The following is a 6,573-nucleotide window of genomic DNA, read 5'->3' on the forward strand; positions in this document are numbered from 1 at the left end:
TTTCAAAGACAGCTTTTGTCTTCTTGCCAGGAACTCATTTCAACACAGAGTATTGTGATAATTTAGATATAATTATTCCGACAGTAACAATGCCTTTTAGATTTATTAAGGTCTGACATGTTTAGTAACTTTACCAGTGGCAGTAGCTAGATGAAGATTAAAGTTAAAGTACCAATGATTGTCACACACACACACTTGGTGTGGTGAAATGATTCCTGCATTTGACCCATCACCCTTGATCATCCCCTGGAGTTGAGGTGAGCAGTGAGCGGCAGCGGTGGCCGCGGCCCGGGAATCATTTTTTTGGTGATTTAACCCCCATTCCAACCCAAGCAGGGATGTGACACACTCACATACTTTCTAATTGGTCAAACGGTAGAAGGCGGGACATCCAAATGAAAACAATAACAAGATTTCGGGGCTGTAAATCTAATTTCCAAATGAGCATATCCCGGCTGAACTACTGTTATCAGTTATAGAGGTATTGTAAAAGAACATGATTTATTAATACCTTTTGACATATCAGGGCCATTTAATGATGACTTGACATTCAATTTTTACATATGGCTCCTTTAAATAGTAAACACGATTTTTTTTTTTTCAGCCTGTTCCGAGCTGCACGACTTCCTCAGTGTTCTTTTTACAGGTTTCTAATCTATTCTAATATCTGCACTGGCATTTCCTGTGAGCGAGAAAAGGGGGAAAAAAACAAAAAAACGAACAGCCATAATTGATCTTCCCGCTGATAGTTGCTCTACTCATGTCACGCCCGAGTCTTATTCTCTCAGCCGTCACGCTGTCAGCGTCGTCGGCTGACGACGGAGAGAGACAAAACTATCTCGGAGACACGGATCATAAAGACAGATCTGCTCTTTACTCATCGTTGATTTATGTACGCGGACGTCAAAGTGAGGAAACGCAACGGCACTTTATTAAACGTGCCATGTGATTTTTGGCGTTTATTGCCGCCGTCCTCCTGTGGCACGCTCCATGGAGGGATGCCATTCTGTCGATGCATTTGTGTTGCTATTTGTGTTTATTCATGTGTGTGTGTGTGTGCGCGTGTGTGTGTGACACATATCACACAGCCAAAGGGGGATTTGCTTCCGTCTTATTGCTTCGGCAGGAAAGGATCATGCAAATTGTAGTAGGAAAGGAAACAAAAAAGAAAAACAATATATATATCCCTTGTTGTATTAATATTTTTGATTGCCGTATTTTCCGGACTATAAGGCGCACTTAAAATATTTTTTTTCCCTTCAAAACTCGACGTTGCGCCTGATGTAAGGAATACGTTTGGTTGTGCTTACCGACCTCAAAGCTATTTTATTTGGTACATGGTGTAATGATAGGTGTGACCAGTAGATGGCAGTCAAACATAATAGATACGTGTAGACTGCAGTATGATGGCAATATGACTCATGTAAACAACGCTAAAATGTTATGTGAAAATATAGAACATTACACACGGCGCTCAAAAATCTGTCAAAATATGTTTGTACTACTTTGGTAAGCTGTGAAGGCGCACCGCTTGATGGATTGTACTGTGCTTCAACATATGAGTATTATTATGGTGTGTGTATAAGGTAAGACATATTATCTGGCGTTTTTGTTTCGCAATATTAGGGAAAAGCAACTTTTCTTACCTTCTGGTAACTGCTGATCTGTATTTGGGATCTGCATAAGTCCTGGAAATGTCCACGCGTCCGCCATTCTAGTCTGTAAGCTCCTTCTTTTACTCTATCTTCTTGTTATGGGACATTCATCCTCCGTTGTTGCCATTTCTAATATAAAGTAGTGTAAAGTTCTTACTTATATTTAGAGATGTCCGATAATGTCGTTTTTGCCGATATCCGATATTCCGATATTGTCCAACTCTTATCAACCGATATCAACCGATACCGATATATACAGTCGTGGAATTAACACATTATTATGCCTAATTTTGTTGTGATGCCCCGCTGGATGCATTAAACAACGTAACAAGGTTTTACAAAATAAATCAACTCAAGTTATGGAAAAAAATGCCAACATGGCACTGCCATATTTATTATTGAAGTCACAAAGTGCATTATTTTTTTTACACGCCTCAAAACAGCAGCTTGGAATTTGGGACATGCTCTCCCTGAGAGAGCATGAGGAGGTTGAAGTGGGGGAGGGGGGGGGGGGAGGGTGTATATTGTAGCGTCCCTGAAGAGTTAATGCTGCAAGGGGTTCTGGGTATTTGTTCTGTTGTGTTTATGTTGTGTTACGGTGCGGATGTTCTCCCGAAATGTGTTTGTCATTCTTGTTTAGTGTGGGTTCACAGTGTGGCGCATATTTGTAACAGTGTTAAAGTTGTTTATACGGCTACCCTCAGTGTGACCTGTATGGCTGTTGACCAAGTATGCCTTGCATTCACTTGTGTGTGTGAAAAGCCGTAGATATTATGTGATTGGGCCGGCACGCAAGGGCAGTGCCTTTAAGGTTTATTGGCGCTCTGTACTTCTCCCTACGTCCGTGTACACAGCGGCGTTTTAAAATGTCATACATTTTACTTTTTGAAACCGATACCGATAATTTCCGATATTACATTTTAAAGCATTTATCGGTCGATGATATCGGCAGTCCGATATTATCGGACATCTCTAGTATAAGGTAAGACATATTATCTGCCGTTTTGTTTCGCTATATTTTGCAAAAGCAACTTTTCTTACCTTCTTGTACCTGCTGATGTATTTGGGATCTGCATAAGTCCTGAAAAATGTCCGTGCGTCTGCCATTGTAGTCTATAAGCTCCTTCTTCTACTCTATCTTCTTCTTATGTGACATTCATCCTCCGCTGTTGCCATTTCTAATATAAAGTAGTGTCAAGTTCTTACTTGTATCTGTCAGTAAACTCGCCATGAAAGCGCTAAAACATACCGGTGTGGTGAGCTTACATTATTCACCCAAGGAACTTTAGTTCTAACACTGTATATACAAACATAATCTATGACTTGTTATGTAGACCAGTGGTCCCCAACCTTTTTTGTAACTGCGGACCGGTCAACGCTTGAAAATTTGTCCCACGGACCGGGGGGGATGTTTTTTTGTTTTTTTGTTGTTGTTTTTTTTACAATCATGTGTGCTTACGGACTGTTTTTTGGGTTGGTGCACTAATTGTAAGTGTATCTTGTGTTTTTTATGTTGATTTAATAAAAAAAAATAAAAAAATAAAAAAAATGTTTTTATTTTTTACTTTTTTTAATATATTGTGCGGCCCGGTATCAATCGATCCATGGACCGGTACCGGTTGGAGACCACTGATGTAGACCACAAGGAAGTGTTTTCAATTTAGAAAAAACATAAATATATATGACTCCTTTAATGCGCCTGATGTAAGGATTAAGTTTGGTTGAGCTTACCGACCTCGAAGCTATTTTATTTGGTACATGGTGTAATGGTAGGTGTGACCAGTAGATGGCAGTCAAGCATAAGAAATATGTGTAGGCTGCACTATGATGGCAATATGACTCATGTAAACAACGCTAAAATGTTATATGTTCCATTGAAAATATAGAACATTACACGCGGCGCTCAAAAATCTATCGAAAATGTTTTAGTACGACTTTGGTGGGCTATGAAGCCGCACCGCTTGATGCGCTTCAACATACGAGTATTGTTCATCCGCCTCACCTCTCCACGGTGGAGCGCACAGGTGAGCACGATCAGCCTCATTGGCAGCTCACGCCAGCACTCCATGGAAGTTTGGCTGCTCAGAACTTTGTCTAGTGGTGTTGCAGAGCAGCTGATTGCTAAATCATCGGATTAAAACGCACATGGGGGAAAAGGAAAAGATCAGAGAGGCTACTGGTAAGCTCGCGTCTTTTTACTGGGCAGAAACAAACTGTTTGGATTGAATTGGAGGCCGTATCACACAAAAGCCTAGGTCTGGGCTTATGGAGCAAACAAATCCTATGTATTGTTTTGTTAAATGTGTTGCCTGTAGAGAGGTTGAAAGGTCACGCTGGATTGACTGCTTTGCATTTGTTCAATTGTGTGCTTATTTGATTATTTTGCTTAACCTATTTGAAGTAGGGCTGCAACAACTAATCGATTAAAATCGATTATTACAATAGTTGCCGATTAATTTAGTCATCGATTCGTTGGATCTATGCTATGCGCATGCGCAGTTTTTTTTTTTCAAATTTATTTATTTTTTTAATTTTTTAAAAATTTTTAATAAACCTTTATTTATAAACTGCAACATTTACAAACAGCTGAGAAACGATAATCAACATAAGTATGGTGCCAGTATGCTGTTTTTTTTTCAACAAAATACTGGATACTATCCAGTATTATTAGCGTTTCGACACATTGCAAAACTGTATTGATACTATGTCGATACTGTGTCACTAAATACTGACATCTGCTGGACATTAAAAATCCCTACAGGCAACCTACGGACCGACTCAACTGACACTGATTTTATGACCTAGTCCAGGGGTCGGCAACCCAAAATGTTGAAAGAGCCATAATGGACCAAAAATACAAAAACAAATCTGTCAGGAGCCGCAAAAAATTAAAAGCCATATTACATGTATCATGAGATATAAATTTAATTAAGAGGACTTAAAGGAAAGTAAATGAGCTCAAATATAGCTACAAATGAGGCATAATGATGCAATATGTACATATCGCTAGCCTAAATAGCATGTTAGCATCGATTAGCTTGCAGTCATGCAGTGACCAAATATGTCTGATTAGCACTCCACACAAGTCAATAACATCAACAAAACTCACCTTTGTGCATTCACGCACGTTTAAAGTTTGGTGGACAAAATGAGACAGAAAAAGAAGTGGCATAAAACACGTCCTAGAACAGGGGTCGGCAACCCAAAATGTTGAAAAAGCCATAATGGACCAAAAATACAAAAACAAATCTGTCAGGAGCCGCAAAAAATTAAAAGCCATATTACATGTGTCATGAGATATAAATTTAGTTAAGATGACTTAAAGGAAGCTAAATGAGCTCAAATATAGCTACAAATGAGGCATAATGATGCAATATGTACATATCGCTAGCCTAAATAGCATGTTAGCATCGATTAGCTTGCAGTCATGCAGTGACCAAATATGTCTGATTAGCACTCCACACAAGTCAATAACATCAACAAAACTCACCTTTGTGCATTCACGCACGTTTAAAGTTTGGTGGACAAAATGAGACAGAAAAAGAAGTGGCATAAAACACGTCCTAGAACAGGGGTCGGCAACCCAAAATGTTGAAAAAGCCATAATGGACCAAAAATACAAAAACAAATCTGTCAGGAGCCGCAAAAAATTAAAAGCCATATTACATGTGTCATGAGATATAAATTTAGTTAAGATGACTTAAAGGAAGCTAAATGAGCTCAAATATAGCTACAAATGAGGCATAATGATGCAATATATACATATCGCTAGCCTAAATAGCATGTTAGCATCGATTAGCTTGCAGTCATGCAGTGACCAAATATGTCTGATTAGCACTCCACACAAGTCAATAACATCAACAAAACTCACCTTTGTGCATTCACGCACAACGTTTAAAGTTTGGTGGACAAAATGAGACAGAAAAAGAAGTGGCATAAAACACGTCCTGGAAAGTCGGAGAAAGTTCTACATGTAAACATACTATACGGTGAGTTCAAGGACCGCCAAAATTAGTAGGACAAAACGGCGCTCGCCAAATACTCGAATCAGTGAAGCATGTTTAATATAAACTGTGTGATTTATAACAATTAGGGAGGTTTGTGTCATGTTTGTCCTCCTACAGAAACCATACTAAAACAAAAAATAGATTTTTTTCCCCTCATCTTTTTCCATTCTTCATACATTTTTGAAAAATCTCCAGGGAGCCACTAGGGCGGCGCTAAAGAGCCGCATGCGGCTCTAGAGCCGCGGGTTGCCGACCCCCGACCTAGTATATACAATAATATAAACCAAGTCATTGTATTTCATTTAGGATTATTTCATATCTTCATTTAAATAAAAATATATTTTTTATCTTTTTTAGATACAGTCAAGTAATGTGAACATGTATCGTGACTAGGATGGTAGAAGGTGGGGATTGAACCCCAGTAACCAGCAACCCTCCGATTGCTGGCACGGCCACTCTACCAACTTCGCCACGCCGTCATTCCTGTACCTTCTCTAGTAACAGTAGTGATGGGTCCTGGCAACACAGATGCATCGGCGCATGCCACACATGGTATCGCTCTATGAGCTCGACGCATGCGCCGATGCATCTGTGTTGCCGGACCCATCACTACTGGATAGGATAGCAATGTAGTTTGTCTCTTGTATCCGATTATTAATCGATCAATCGAAGTAATAATCGACAGATTAATCGATTATAAAATGAATCGTTAGTTGCAGCCCTAATTTGAAGTACATAATGTTGCTGTACAGTTCATTGATTAACCAAATTCTGCTTTATTGAATAGAATGCGATGTTTAGTTGGTACTTGAATTACTAACAGATCTTAATCTCTTAACACATGTTATTATTGGGGAAAATAATGAATGGGTTACCTAAAAAAAAAACAATTATCCGACATATAACGTTAA

This window comes from Entelurus aequoreus, linkage group LG14 (genome assembly GCF_033978785.1).
Source record: "Entelurus aequoreus isolate RoL-2023_Sb linkage group LG14, RoL_Eaeq_v1.1, whole genome shotgun sequence".
Classification (NCBI taxonomy): domain Eukaryota; kingdom Metazoa; phylum Chordata; class Actinopteri; order Syngnathiformes; family Syngnathidae; genus Entelurus; species Entelurus aequoreus.